The 16,291-nt window shown below is 45.2% G+C and overlaps 1 long non-coding RNA gene across 1 annotated transcript; it reads right to left on the reverse strand.

The window, feature by feature from the left end:
* Window positions 1-9,939: 9,939 nt before the first annotated feature.
* On the reverse strand, window positions 9,940-11,839 carry LOC110146170 (uncharacterized). The gene is made up of 2 exons (XR_002316428.2): window positions 11,792-11,839; window positions 9,940-10,261 (listed from the first exon to the last, which is right to left on the reverse strand). It is a non-coding gene; the product is annotated as an uncharacterized lncRNA (long non-coding RNA).
* Window positions 11,840-16,291: the final 4,452 nt, after the last annotated feature.

Raw genomic sequence — 16,291 nt, forward strand, 5'->3', positions numbered from 1 at the left:
CCTACTCCCGCATTTCCCCAGGAGCTATGGGCGGTGCTCCCATTTTGGAGCCCTGAGTCTTAATATTGATCTGCTCGCCCCCCCCACCACCCTCAAAAGAAAAGCAAGCAAACAAAAGCCACTTATAGGGCGCCTACTGTATACCAGACACCATGCTGAGTCTTAACGTTTTTTAACCAATATCATCTCATTTAATTTTCTTAACTCTATGAGGCAGTATTTTTTTTTCTTTCCTTTCTTTCCTGTTTTATACATGAAGACACCAGGCTCATAGAGATTAAATCTCCTGATTTAGAGATCGCAGCGCTGTGCTGGGAACTGTACAGGCTCTAAAGACTGTGGGCCTAAGATTTGGTCCTAGTGTCTCTCCTATTAACTATATAACTTTGAGGAGTTACTTAATCTCTCAAAGCCTTGAGTTTCTCCTTAGTGAAATGGGGGGAGCTGAATCACCTCGTGGGGTCATATGAGGACAGTGAGATGGCATATGTGACACGTTGGCCCCAAATAGGCCCTCAGTGGGTGAGTGTTCCCTTTGGTTCTCCCGGAAGGGTCCCTGATATCCTCAGATACCAGCCAGGGTTTCCGGCTGCTTTGTCTCCCTGACTGGGCTGTTCTGTATCACCCCCACCCCCACCCACTTTCCTTTTTTCAAGCATGAGGGCATCCTTATCTTAAGCGTTATGAGTGGACAAGGCTGTTTTTTTACAAGGTCTTGAGTCTCACCGCAGTACCAGGAGGTTGGGAGAGGAGAGGATTCTCATTTTCTGAAGGTAAATAGAGGCCTGCAAAGTAAACCCCAGAGGGACTTCTCTGGTGGCCCATTGGTTAAGTATCCACCTTGCAAAGCAGGGCACGAGGGTTTGATCCCTGGTCAGGGAACTAAAGATCCTACGCACTGTGGAGCAACTAAGCCCTCGCACCGCCAAGTACTGGAGCCCGCGTACCATAACTGCTGAGCCTGTGCCCCACAACTAAGACCTGATGCAGACAAAATAAATAGATCAACAAACCTCAGAGCAAGCTGGAGCTGGGGCTGGGGATGGAAGGAGTCACTGAGAACCAGCCTCTGGCAGCAGCAGTTCTCCCACCCCCATCCAAGAATACATAGCACACCGAATGGTGGTCTCCAGGCTGCCCTCACTCATACATAACCTGGAATGTCTACACCAGTTCTATTGAACTCCTAGCATCCACTGCAGGAGCCAAGAGCCCCCATCATGGAGTTTGGGTTGTTTCTCTTCAGGACCGGGCAGGGAACTCCCTAAGCTTTTGGTCTTCCTTTGTCTTCCAGCTAGTATTGATTGGTGTTTAACCCACTGGGTGTTAAATATATTCTTGCTTTTCTTGCCCTTGCCCCATCGGTGTGGAAGTCGCAAGACTAGGAAGGCTCTTGGACCACTCATCCTGAGGGTCATATAGTGTCTGCACAGACACCCTCCACCCCTCCCCTCACACACTGTCCTGTGAGTCTAAGTGCCCTCTTGCTCCTTAACTCCCCTCTGGCTTCCCCTTCACAGGGACTCATGGCTCTCTACTTGGCCTTTTCCTTCCTCTGTCTCCCCTCCTCTCTATTCTGGCTTTGCTCCACGTCTGGGCTGCATACGGAATTGCTAATCAAATGGATAATAAAAAAGCCAGTGAAGCAAAAGCTGCATATAAATTCTAAATACTAATGTTGATAATTATATGCTGTTTCCTGGAGGGAAAACTTGAAGTGAGGCCGCTGGTGTTGTGTCAAGGGCCCTGGTCTCTGGTCCACCTAGAGACCTGAGTTCTAGTCTGCTCTTTGTCGTGAATTGGCTCTGGGACCTTAGGCAGTGGTCTCATCTCCCTGGGCCTTTACTTCTTTAGGATTCTAAGGCTCTTCAGCAGCTTTGAGAAAACCATAAAGGCAGTCAGCACCATGTGAGTCTTGTGATAGAGAATGGTGGCCAGTGCAGCAGTACAAGTTTATTTTAAGGAAATTACCTTTTATCCTTCTCAAGACATGGGAGGCAGCTCAGGAACTGAAAAATCTACAACTGTGCAGAGTTTCCACTCCATTTTCCATTCCCTTCCTTTCTTTCTCACTTCCTTTCTCCACTGAGGATCTCCTGCTATGTAATGAAAGTCAGCTCCCTGGCTAGACCCTGAGAATACAGAGTATAAGTCATAGTCTGGGTCCTTGAAGGAGCTGCCATGAAGGACCGTGGTGAGGCTTTCCTAGTTGTCCAGGGGCTAAGACTCCACACTCCCAATGCAGGGAGCCCGGGTTCGATCTCTGCTCAGGGAACTAGATTCTACCTGCTGCAACTAAAGATTCTGCATGCTGCAACTAAGACCCAGTGCAGCCAAGTAAATAAGTAAATAAATATTTTTAAAAAGAGTGGTGGGGTGGCTGGACATGATAACCAGCAATTCTAATACATCAAGGGAAATACTATCATAGGGTAAGTGAAAAGTACACAGAGAAATGGATTTCCCTAGTGGTCCAGTGGTTAAGAACCTGGATTCATTTCCTGGTCAGGGACTAAGATCCCAAATGCCATGGAACAACTAAGCCCAACTAAGACTGGACGCAGCCAAATAAAATAAATATTGTTTAAAAAAAATTGAACAGAGGAGGAAATGATTAGCTAACTCTACCTGGGAAAGTTCCAGGAGGCTTCCTGGAGGTGGTGACATTTGAATTGAGTTTTATTAAAGGATAAGACATCCATCAGGCAGGCCAGGAGAGGAGAACATTCTGAGTAGAAAGGCTGGAGTGAAGAGATGAGGCTGGAGGACAGATGAGGAAGCTATAGCAGAATCCAAGAAAGAAATGGTGGGAACATGATTAAGGCAGCTTCAGCAGAAGGGGAGCAAGGGACGGGTTTGAGACACTTCTGGGGGAGAACAGAGTGGAGAGATTTATTGTGGGGAAGAGGGTAGGGCATCAAGGGTAATGTTGGGGTCTCCTACTTCTAGGAAGCTGATGTTACCTGTAAGAGGGCAATGGTGGGGAGGTAAGAAAACTCTGCTTATTCTGGGCAATGCTACTGAGTGTTATAAATCCCTTAGTTTTTAAGATTTTACACTGTTTCAATTTTATTCTTTTTTTAGTACCGAGCAAACTTTCTGAACTCCCTCACTCCCAAACCTCATCTTATCTTGATTGTCTAAGTGGAAAAGGGAAAGGTCCAGGCTTGGAACAGGAGATCTCAGTGAGGCAGAGCAGTGCTGGAAGCCTTCCTGGAGGAAGCAGCAGGTATCCTAGCTGGGACCAGAACAATGCCCACAGATAAGGGATAGAGTAGGCACTGGGTGAAAACCTTGGAAGAGATGTCTTCATGTGCTGTTCTGTTCCCACCTCTCTGACATCCCCCAAACAGAATAAAATAATGGGCTCCATTTCTGTTGGAATTAGCTCCGGTTGCTAATCTCTTTCCACCTGGGGACTTTTCCTTCATAAGCTCTTTCATGCATAGACTCTTAGCTCTTTTACAAGGGGTTGATTTGCTTACAACGTTCCCTAAGGAATTTAATTCAGCACTAAGTGTGGGGAGATCTGCTCTGCTCACTACATCAATAGGCCACATATTGGAAGAGATGCTCCCCATAAGGAGGAAGGCAAACCCCACCCTCATCCCTGTCCACGTCAAACTCATGTTCAAGGCTACATGGCTGAGACCCAGAAAGCCCTGGGTTGGGGTGGAGTGGTGGTGGGGAGACAAGTTGGCAGAGTGCAGTGACAAGCAGGTCTTTGGGCTGCTCATCACCCAAATCCTGTTCCCATGGACATGGCTCCAAAGCAGGATTCATTCCTGTGTATAAACATAACTGAACTCAACACCACTTCCCTGGCAGCTCAGTTGGTAAAGAATCTGCCTGCAATGCAGGAGATCCCAGTTTGATTCCTGGGTTGGGAAGATCCCCTGGAGAGGGGACAAGATTCCCACTCCAGTATTCTTGGACTTCCCTGATGCCTAGATGTTAAAGAGTCCACCTGCAATGCGGGAGACCTGGGTTTGATCCCTGGGTTGGGAAGATTCCCCTGGAGGAGGGCATGGCAACCCACTCCAGTATTCTTGCCTGGAGAATCCCCGTGGACAGAGGAGCCTGGTACGCTACAGTCCATGAGGTTGCAAAGAGTTGGACGTGACTGAGCGACTAAGTACTCACTGGACTCAAGAGAAAACACTGGAGATCTTCACTGCTTCTGAATTAGACCCTTGGATTAGAGGCAGACCTTCCTCCCCCTTCCTCACCAGCAAGACGGTGTGTAATCTGTTTCTTAAACTTCTTTGGAGGCCTTTGAAAGTTCATTACCACAGCTGTTCACTTCTCTCCATAGGAGAATACAAAGCTGAATTGCAAAGGCAATATTTTTTTTAGCAACACACCAATTCATGCCAGAGAAAGCAGATGAGGAGAGTTCTCAGCACCACTCCTGTGGAACTCCTTGCCCTCCTGCCAGCTACAGGCTCACTCAAGTCTGGGAAGGAGAATGGGCGAGAGGCAGAACCAGAGCATACGGTGGCGGAACACAGCAGCTGCAGATGGCGCAGTTCAGAACTCCACCATCAACTCTGGCATCCACAGGCTGCCTTGGGGGCATGTGAGCATTGGCTCCTTGGCAGAGGAACCTGAACTGTTGGCACTCCCCCACTTTCCAGACTGTGTATGTGTGGGGGTCTGGGGGTGGGGTGGGGTGGGGTCAGGTGGATGAGAATTAGCAGCAGCAGCAGCAGCAGCAGCAGCAAGCAGACCAACTGGGTTTTTCACCTGATATAATAATGGAAATGAAAATGAGTGAAAGAATAAGAATGCTTGATGTTTGCTTTGCATGCTACAGTTTCTTTAAAAAAAAATTTTTTTTTTGTTTGTTTATTTTTGGCTGGGCTGGGTCTTTGTTGCTTTGAGGGCTTTTCTCTAGTTCCAGCAAGCAGGGGCTATTCTCTGGTTGCGGTGCACGGTCTTCTCATCGAGGTGGCCTCTCCTGTTGCTGAGCACGGGCTCTAGGACATGTGGGCTTCAGTAGTTGTAGCATGTGGGCTCAGTAGTTGCCTCTCCTGGGTAGTGGCTGCTCTAGATTACAAGGTCAATTACAGGCTTAATTGCTCCGTGGCATGTAGGATCTTTCCTGATCAGGGATTGAACCCATGTCTCCTGTATTGGCAGGTGGATTCCTCACCACTGAGCCACCCAGGAAGCCCCACACGACAGTTTCTGGAGCTCAGAAACCTGCTCAGCCAATATCTCATACGTTCTTCATAAACACGTGTTATTCTCAAGTTAAAGATGTAAAAAATGAGGCCCAGAGAAGTTAAGCAATGTCCTGCCTGGAAAAAAGGTGTCAAAGGTCAATAGTAAGCCAAAGGGATGTTGCACTGTCACTGCCCTACCCCTTCACCCCATTCTCTCTTGGGTCCCCTAAGCCCAGCTGAGTCAGGCCAGGAACATCAGAAAAATTAAGGAAAAGCAAAAGGGAAATAAACTGCAAAAAAAGCACATGAAAATCTGTGGCCTTTGAGTTTGGCAAACATAGGTTCCTAACTTAGCAGAGAACATGGGGCCTTGTGGCATTCTAATTCTACCTGAGAAGGCACTTTTTTTTCATTTTGAGGCAGTAAAGCAATTTTATGGTCTATCATTATGTTACACAAAAGATCTAGAAACAACAGACTGGTAGAGAAGAAATGGATGGTAAGTCAGAGGCAACAGAAATAAGTTAAAATTGAATTATTTCTCATTATATTGGTATGAAAACCATTTCAAAGCATGTGGGTCTGGCTTTAGAGGTTTTGTCCACTGGCCAAAGCCTGTCATAAAATTAAGGTGTTCGTCACCTTGTCTGCTCAGCTGGCTGTTTTTTTGAGATGTGAATTAGCAATAGTCTGACCAGATGTCTTTTAGAATTTTGTAGCACTCTCTGCTAAGAAGTCTGACCAGCTGCAGGGTCTTTTTTAAAAATTTTTATTGGAGTATAATCGCTTTATAATGTGTTAGTTTCTGCTGCACAACAATGTGAATCAGCTATAAGTATACATATATCTCCTCTTTCCTGAGCTTCCCTCCCACCCAGCCCCCATCCCACCTCTCTTCATCATCACAGAGCATGGGACTGAACTCCCTGTGTTATGCAGCATCTTCCCGCTAGCTAGCTGGCTATTTTACCACGGTAATGTGTATCTATCAATGCTACTGTCTCAATTCATCCCACGCTCTCCTTCCCCTACTATGTCCACAAGTCCATTCTCTGTGTCTGTTCCTTAAGTTCTTCAGTACCAGTTTTCTGGATTCCATATATATGTATTAATTGGGTCATTTGTAGTAATCTGGATGAACCTAGAGTCTGGCATGCAGAATGAAGGAAGTCTACTGGCTTTTGATGAAACTGATTCATGACCTTTTCCCAGCCCCAGAAGCTACAGTCAGTTAGATGAGGTCTGCAGGGGGAGGCCTTTTGTGCCTTCACCCTGAACTGAGACAGTGGGCCCCCAACTTCTGCCAAGTCTTGCCCTCAGGGAATCCTCTGAGGAGTTAAATCCACCTAGGACCACTCCCATCTCTGTGTTTGCCTGTGTGTGTTACTGTGTGCTTGCCCCAGGGGTGAATTTCTAAGCTGGGAAAGGAAAGACTTCTTCCTCTGTGTGCAGGAAAACACTTTTTTATGCCTCCCTGCTGCATGTGTCTGTGTGTCTGATATGCTGATGAGAGAAATGACCCTTTACTCCTTGCCAGATCACAGTCTGGGGAGGCAGGGAGCTGAAAGAACTACTGATGCTAAGGAAATGTTCTTAGAGAAGCTGAGTACTTATTACATCTTTCAGCTCGGAGTGAGCAAGAGCGACTCAACCTGGGTCCCTACTCTGTGTCAAATGCTTTTATCTTTTCATTTTCACCATAATTTAAGTCAAGCCTCATGGAGGTTAATGTTCCAGATTCACACATTTCAGCAAATGATGGGCAAGCTCTGAAGCCAGGTCTGTCTGATGCCAAAGCTGAGTTTTTCCCCCTCTCTTCTCCAGCAACCCTACTCATCTCCATCATGGTCTGAGGAGTTGGGACATTTAACGATGGAGCTAAAGAGGACACAGCATCAAAATGCAAAAAGAGCCTCTCAGGGTGTACATTCGCTCTCAGGTGGAACTGGGATGCCACGAAGCCCCATGTGCTCCGTTGGGTCAGGAATCTGTGTTTACCAAATTCAAAGACTAAGGGTTTTCAAGTGCTTTGTCGGGGGCTGTTATTTCCCTTTTGTTTTCCCTTGATTTTTCTGACGCTCTTTTTGAAGTTCTTGACCTGGTTCACCTGGACTAAGGGGACTCAAGAGGGAACCGGGGTGGGAGAGGAAGGAGCAGAGGCAACCCAACCCTGGGGGTGGGGTGTGGGAAGCAGGGTGTGCCAGCGGAAAGGAAGGTGACAAATTCCAGAATGAAACATTCAAGCTGCTGCTTCCCTCTTCCAGAACACCCACTCCCAGAGCTCTTCTCTTCGCTGTGTGTGTGTGTGTGTGTGTGTGTGTGTGTGTGTGAAAGGGACAAGGAAAAGTCCTCAAGAGACCAAGCTACTTGCAGTTGTCAGCTTCTTGGTTCCTGGCCCCCCACGGTCTCAGCAGCGTTTGGGGCACCCACGTAAGCCCTGCCTCTTAGTGAGCACATACTTGATTCCACTGCAGCCTGCATCCCATCACTCTTCCAGCCCTGGTGTTCCATCCTCTCCCTCTGGCTCCCAAACCTATTATTCCTTTACAGACCTTGGGCCCTGACTACACCACCACAGCGGGGTCCTGCTGCGTCAGTGAGGACGTTCCACAACGAGGGCCATGAAGCCACACCTTGCCAGGTTGGGCACCGGAGAACTAAGGAGAGAGAAGTACAGATGACAGAGAGCCAGGCAGTTGGATGGATGGATGGATAGATGAGAGGCTCTTTTGAGTGCCTGCCATGTGCCAGGAACTAGGCTAAGAGCTTAATGAGTATTATCTCAATGAATCATCTATTAAATCTATGAAGTAAGAATTCATTATACCTTATAAATTGTATTCATTCTAATAAGTGCCAGGCACTGTGCTGAATGTTTCACTAAGCCTGAACAATAATCCATTTCTTTTGTATTAAGAGAACAGTTAATACAGGGATCCCTAGTCTTTGCCTGAGGAGGTACTGGAGGGGTGTGGCAAGTAGAAAGAACAGGAGCCTTGGCCTTAGGCAGGTCTGAGTTAAAATCAGGAGAGTTTTTGTCAATGCAGTTGAGTTCTCTTATGGAAAGCAATTTGGCATTTATGTATCAAGGACCAAAGTAAATACACTACTGGGAATCTACCCGAAGACAACAGTGATAGGTAACATTTATAACTACTCATGCCAGGCACTGTCCGAACTGCTTTAGATGAGTCATCTTATTTAATTCTAGGAACAACCTTATGAAAAAGTTACTTTACCATCCTTATTGTACAGGATGTGAAAACCAAGACCGGTAATTTACCCAAGATTATATGGCTTATAAGGGTAGAAGCCAGATTTCAAGGTAGATAAGCAGTCTCCAATGCCTCGCATTTCAACTCTACAACACACAGTATAAAATTTGCACATAAAACTAGCTATCACAGGAAAAAAAAAAAAAAAAAAGGACTTCCCTGTAAGTCCAGCAGTTAAGACTCTGTACTTCCAATGCAAGGAACACAGGTTTGATCCCTGGTCGAGGAATTACGATCCCAAATGCAACGTGGCAGGGCCAAAACAAACAAAAACCAAAACAAATTTAAAAACTGGCTATTACAGTATTGATTATTGTTATAGAAAATTTGGAACACATATAAATGTTTAAGAAAACAGGACACAGGGTAAGCAAATTTAAATAATGTTTTTAAAGAGTTTACAATACCACAAGGGAAATGCTTCTATTATAATATGAAGTGGGGAAAGTAGGTTACATAGTCATACATACAATATAACCATAAGTGTCCAAAAAAAAAAAGCCTAGAAAAATCCTAGGAGGAATTAAAGCAAAGAGCTATTAAGTGTTGTTTCTGGGTGGAGGCAACCATGGTTCATTTAAATGTTCCTCTTTTTCCTCTTCTATAGTTTTCAAATTCTCTGCAGTGAACATGCTTTACAGTAAAATTATTTTAAAACTTATATAAAAACAGATATTTACTGAATTGTATGACTGGTATGTTGGGTGCCCTTTGAAGACTCATCTCCTCTCCCAAATTCATCACATCCAGCAGGGATAATGGGGGTCTGGGGGGGTGACCTCTCCCCTGGCCTGCACAGTGGGAGATTTATAGTAAATGAGGTCACATTTCTAAAGGGTTGTGTTCTCCTTAAAGCTGGGTGGACTAAAGCCCTAGTGATTCTCACTGAAAAAAAGGAAGGCAAAGAGGAAACCAGCAGGGTGGATGCAGAGAGTGGAAAACAGAAGGTTAGGAGCGAAGGAGGGGGCAAAGGAGACAGCTTGGGGAGGAAGGGGGAAATGAAGAAGGAGAGCTGAGCCCCAAGATGGTCAGGGAACTGCGAGGGGAGAAAGTGAATGAATGATGAGGCAAGAAAAAGAGTGGGCAAAAAAGAAGACGAGAGAGATTGAGAGAGAGAGAGAGAGAGACTACAGCAACCTGTAAGACAGTTAATTCTTTTCAATGCCAAGGTTTCCGTTAAGCTGCAGGGGATTGCCCCAATGTTATAGACACCATTTTCTGCAGTTAAATGAGACTTCCATCTAGAGGAACACTTCTCCGGGGCTTGTAACTTGAATCTCTCTGCCAGCTGAATGACCACTCCCCAGTCCTCAAACCTCCAGCCAAAAAGGAACTTTCTGGACTGTGGCCACTGCAGTTTGCCAGGGACAACTAGATTGTCCCTGCTGCAATTCATCCAGCCCATGCTGTAGAGCTCTGGTACCAACGGACGTGAGTTATGACATGATTAACTCAGGATTAACACCCAGCTGTCCCAGAACACAGTTTGCAAAGGCTGGATAAGGCTTTTAGTTTATAGGCACTGAAAAAGAATAAAAGAAAAAGAAAACCATGGAACAATGTGAGATCTGCAAAGGTCATCTGTAGAATCTACCGCAGGGAAAAAAATGAGGTCCAGAGAGAGAAGAACTAGCTACAGCCAACAACTGGTGACAGCGGGGGAATCTGGGCTTTCTAATTTCTTCTGAGTAGAACAATCACTTATAACATGAGTGAATGATGTTTTGTGTCTTCAAAGGGCTCGCTGTGAATCCAGCTACCCTTCTTTTAGCCTGATAAATGCCTCTGAGATAGGTAATCCAGGAATAAGCTTGATATCTGTGGGGAGAAAAGACATAGCAGCTCAGAGAGACCATGGAATTCTCTCCGTGTCGACAGACTGATTAATAAGGTACTGGAGCTCAAAGCTAAATTTCTAGAGAACAAGGGTGTGGCCACACGTATTCCTGAGGAACTTGCAGCCCCAGGAAGTTGGGAGCAATTTCAATTTCTGCGGTTTGCTGGAGCCTTCAGGTCAAATTTCCTGCTCAGGACAACGTATCAAGGGTTGGAGGCAGAGAGTGCAGGTTTCTGAGTTTCTACTGCATGTTCTAATTTCTACTGTGACAGCATCTGCCTGACTACAGTTCTGATGTGTGTGGCCTTAAAGCCATCATCACTGAAAACCACTGATGGAGCGCTTATTGTATATAGGGAATGGAATAGGTTCTGGGGATACATGGAAACACAAGACATGGCCTTAGTCATCAGAGGTAAGCTGATGTTAGCTGTGGAATAAGGCCAAATACAAACATATACAAAGAGGTGATGAGTCAGTTCTCGAATAGCGCCCCACCTTTGTTGGCACTGTTCTGCTTCCTCGACATCCTTCGCTGCACCCACCTGTGCACCCACCCACATTCCTAAAATCTCAGCTCAGGTGCTTCCTCCTTGGGCATCTTTGCCCAGACTCCTCAGCCTAGGTTGGATTCCCCTCCTCTGGTTTTCTGTAAGTTCCTCCATGTTTCCATCCTAGAGCCCTCAGCACATTGTACTTCTAAATCTTACTTGTCTCTCTCTCCTACCAGACTCTGATTTTGGAGAGGAAGGTGGGACTGTATTTTTCATCCCTGGTAACTAAACTGTGCCTGACATAGTGTTAATCTCTCAGTCATGTCCGGCTCTTTGCAACCCCATGGACTATAGCCTCTGTTCACAGAATTCTCCAGGCAAGAATACTGGAGTGGGTTGCCATTCCCTTCTCCGGGGGATCTTCCCAACCCAGGGATCGAACCTGGGTCTCCTGCATTGCAGGCAGATTCTTCACCATCTGAGCCACCAGGGAAGTCCCATGTTAATTGTGTAATTATTAATTATAAATAATTATTATTAATTATCACATAATTAGGCAATTAATAGATAATTGCTGACTAGACAAAAGCAACCATTCCGCTTCTGCTGCCTCCAGCATGAACTCCCTTGCAGCTCTAACACACTGTGACTCGGTACTCGCCAGCTAAGGCATTGTTTTCTTTGAGGCTGGATGTGACTGTACTTAGTAGTGATGGAACCACCTCACTGTTGCCCCTTTCTTCCTCCTCAGAGACCTAATGATAATCTGGGCATGGACAACATAGGGAACCTGTGACTTACTTCACCTTCCTTTTATTAGAGTGGCCAGGGCTGGCAGGATTCCACTAGGAACTTCCTGTCCACGTCTAACAAGGTCTCCACCTAGTTACCTGGTTGCTGGGAAGATGAGGCTGGGAAAATCTAAGCAACACAGTAAACTCAGGAAAGGAAACCATTTAGAAGTATTTGCAGATTAGAAAAGCAAGGAAACTTGATGGAAACAAACATTCAAAGTACCTGCCAGGCTTTTAATAATGTCAGAGGAGAAAAGCCTGGAACCAGCTGGAAGAAAAAGATAAGAAACACATTTATTTCCTCTGCCCAGAACCACGACATCCACTGTCTCCCACCCCCACACCATACCTTGCACTTTACTGTTGGAAAACAATGGTTGTGCTTCTCTGGCATGGTGCATTGCACCAATCTCTCTCCGTGTAGGAAAACCAAGTCCAAGATGTTAGCAAATTTGGCATCAACTCTGTGTGTGTGTGTTACTGTCCATGGTGTTGAGTTTCCAGTAGGGCCCTGAGGCTTCTGAGTTTTAGCCAGGTTTGTCTGCCCTCACAGACGACCCAACCGATGAATGATAGGAAGCAGTTGGACTGTGGACAAGGAAGACTTGAGAGTCTGTCTGGAAAGACAGGTCCACAATAAATTATCTAAAACCCTTGGAGCCAGATGTTTTTCAGAATTTAGAATTTTTCCGATTTTAACAAGATAATATGGTGCATCCACCGCTTATTATGTAAAATCCTTAGTGATGTCCAGAGCTGCACCTCGGAATCAAGCATGTCGATATTTCCTTAGAAAAACATATGACTAATCATCCCAAGTGTGACCAATAAAGATGTTAAAGACCTTCATGGCAGTTCAGGGTCTTCCTTCAAATGAGGTGCTTTTTTTTTTTTGCCTTAGACTTATCAGAAAGCTTTTGATCTTAGAGTATTTTGAATTTCAGAATTTTGGTTAAGGGATTGTGGTCCCAGCCTTGGATTCCATCTTGAATTGACCTGCAAACATTCCTATGGCTGATCAAAATTTCCAAGCTTGTTAATATCCTGACTGGGGGCTGGAGGCAGGGGATGGATAAAGAAACCAAAGAAAAGCAGCTTTAAGTATAGTCTTCAAACCTCCCCACCCACAAAGATTTAAAAGCATAATTTTCTCCTGAGGACAAATAGCTAATAATGAAGGGTTTCCCAGGTGGTTTGGTGGTAAAGAATTGATCTGCCAATGCAGGAGAGGGCTTCCCAGGTGGCAAAGAATCCACACCTGCCAAGCAGGGAACACAAGAGTTCCCTGGGTTGGGAAGATCCCATGGAGAAGGGCATGGCAACCCACTCCAGTATTCAGGTTTGATCCCTGTGTGAAGAAGATCCCCTGGAGGAGGAAATGGCAACACATGTCAGTATTCCTGCCTGGGAAATCCCATTTACAGAAGAGACTGGGGGGCTGTTGCAAAGAATCAGACTCAACCGAGCGACAGAGCATACCCTTAAAGTATAGCTGGAGATCCTGGAAACATACAGAATGAAAAAAATGGAAGGACATTAGCCCTTTTTTCTACCCACAAGCCTGACTGTCCCTTGACTCTGGGCAACCTCTCCTCTCCTACAGAAGCATGAACGTAGTTGGAATTTCTATGACAGGAGGTGGGAATGCTTTGTTATCAGGGTGTAAGAGTGGCTACCAGCCCTGTGGACTGCTGATTATCTGCTAAGCTGTGTACTAAGCATTTGATATTCATTATCTCTCTTGTTGTTCAGTCACTAAGTTGTGTCTGACTCTGCGACCCCATGGACTGCAGAATGCCAGGCTTCCCTGTCCTTGTCCAGGCAAGAATATTGGAATGGGCTGCCATTTCCTTCTCCAGGGGATCACAGAAGGATACAAAAAGGACTTAATGACCTGGATAGCCACAATGGTGTGGTCATTCACCTAGAGCCAGGCATCCTGGAGTGTGAAGTCAAGTTGGCCTTAGGAAGCATCACTGCAAACAAAGCTAGTGGAGGTGATGGAATTCTGGTTGAACTATTTAAAATCCTAAAAGATGATGCTATTAATGTGCCATACTCACTATGTCAGCAAATTTGGAAAACTCAGCAGGGGCCACAGGACTGGAAAATGTTAGTTTTCATGGCAATCCCAAAGAGGGACAGTGCCAAAGAATGTTCAAACTACTGTACAATTGTGCTTATTTCACATGCTAGCAAGGTAATGCTCAAAATCCTTCAAGCTAGGCTTCAGTAGTATGTGAACCAAGAACTTCCAGATGTACAACTGAATTTAGAAAAGACAGAGGAACCAGAGATCAAATTGCTAACATCCATTGGATCAGACAGAAAACAAGAGAATTCCAGAAAAACATCTACTTCCGCTTCATTGACTATGTGAAAGCCTTCGACTGTGTGGATCACCACAAATTATAGAAAACTCTTTAAGAGATGGGAATACCAGACCACCTTACCTGTCTCCTGAGAAACCTATATGCAGGTCAAGAAACAACAATTAGGACTGGACATGGAACAGCAGACTGGTTCAAGATTGGGAAAGGAGTACGTCATGTCTGTATATTGTCACCCTACTTATTTAACTTCTATGCAGAGTACATCATGCAAAATACCAGGCTGGATGAATCACAAGCTGGAATCAAGATTTTCAGGAGAAATATCAACAACCTCAGATATGTACATGATACCACTCTAAGGATAGAAAGTAAAGAAGAACTAAAGAGCCTCTTGATGAAGGTGAAAGAGGATATTGAAAAAGCTGACTTAAAGCTAAACATTCATAAAACTAAGATCGTGGCATCTGGTCTCATCACTTCAAGGCAAATGGAAGGGGAAAAAGTAGAAACAGTGACAGATTTTCTTTTCTTGGGCTCCAAAATCACTGTGGATGGTGACTGCAGTCATGAAATTAACATACACTTACTCCTTGGAAGAAAAGCTATAACCAACCTAGACAGCATATTAAAAAGCAAAGATATCACTTTGCTGACAAAGCCCATCTAGTCAAAACTATGGTCTTTCCAGTCGTCATGTATGGATGTGAGAGCTGGACCATAAAGAAGACCGAGCATGGAAAAATCGATGTTTTCAAATTGCAGTGTTGGAGAAGACTCTTGAGAGTCCCTTGGACTGCAAGGAGATCAAACCAGTTGGTCCTAAAGGAAATCAACCCTGAATATTCATTAGCAGGACTGATGCTGAAGCTGAAGCGCCAATACTTTGGCCACTTGATGTGAGGAGCTGACTCATTGGAAAGGTCCCTGATGCTGGGAAAGACTGAAGGCAAGAGGAGAAGGGGGTGACAGAGGATGAGTTGGTTGGATGGCATCACCTACTCAATGGATATGAGTTTTAGCAAACTCCAGGAGACAGTGGAGGACAGATGTGCCTGGCTTGCTGCAGTCCATGGGGTCGCAAAGAGTCAGACACAACTTAGCGACTAAACAACAACAACAGTGTCAGGGAAGAACAAGTAATGTGATTCAAATCTGAAGCAGCCACACTCCTAGTGCTAGAGCAGATATATAGAGATCTCCCTAAATTTGCTTGTAGGATAGCATCTAACTGATAGCACTAAGTCCTTTTATCTTGGAAAGTGAGAATAAATGGATCCAGGGATTTCTTGCTTTCTGCTCCCTTCTCCCCAATCACAAATTGACCATAGTCTAAAAAGTTTGGGGACTTGCCCTGTGGCCTAGTGGTTAAGAATCTGCCTTATAATTCAGGGGTTACAGGTTTGATCCCTGATTGGGGACTAAGATTCTAGATGCTATGGGGTAAGCTCATGTGCTCTAGGGCCAACACAACCCACTGCAGCCAAATAAACAAATACTAAAAAAAAAAATGGGGGGACTTCCCTGGCAGTCCAGTGGTTAAGACTTCTTCCAGTGCAGGAGGTGGGGTTCCATCCTTGGTTGGGGAACTAAGATCTCACATGCCTCATGGCCAAAAAACCAAAGCATAAAACAGTAGCAGTGCTGTTACAAATTCAGTAAAGACTTTAAAAATGGTCCACATCAAAAATTTTTACAAATTAAAGAAAAAAAACTTTGGAGGCCATTCCTTTTGGCAGAGTGCACTTTGGAGCTGGGACACTAAGCTCCTGCCCTGAGAAAAGAGGCAGGGTGGATATGTAGCGCTCAGGGTATTCAGCACTGAGCTCAGAGTTAGAAGTTTTAACTCTAAATCTGCCACCCCACCACCTTGCTGTGTGACCTTGGGCAGATTGTGTCTTCTCACCAGAGGATTTCTAAATCCCACACAGCTCCAGGATTCTAGGATTCTGTTTTGGTTTGCAGGATTCTGCTTTTGATGTCCAGGAGTACGCAAATGAGGCTGCAGGAAACTAGCGTCCTTGGAAACCTGCTGGTTAGTCTGGTTTTGGTGTTTGGTCCACTTGGGAAAGCAGAGTGCTGCTTAAGACCTGCAGGCTCTGGGGATCAGAAAGACAGGCTCAAACTCTGACTCAGCCACTTCTTAGCTCACTAATGTACTTAACCTATCTGAGCCTCAATTTCTTCATTATGTAACATGGGGTTAATAATAGCACCTATCCTAAAAATATTACCTGCCTTTTTTGATCTTTCACCCTACAAATGTTTGTTGAAGTCTCCCTGTGAGGCATGTACTGTTAGGCATTGGGATACAGTTATGAGAAATACCAGATGGAACACAGACAATGACGGGGTAGTCATACTAATGAATATTTAAATTTTAACTGTGAAAA

The sequence above is a fragment of the Odocoileus virginianus genome, chromosome 6 (genome assembly GCF_023699985.2).
Source record: "Odocoileus virginianus isolate 20LAN1187 ecotype Illinois chromosome 6, Ovbor_1.2, whole genome shotgun sequence".
In the NCBI taxonomy this organism is placed as follows: domain Eukaryota; kingdom Metazoa; phylum Chordata; class Mammalia; order Artiodactyla; family Cervidae; genus Odocoileus; species Odocoileus virginianus.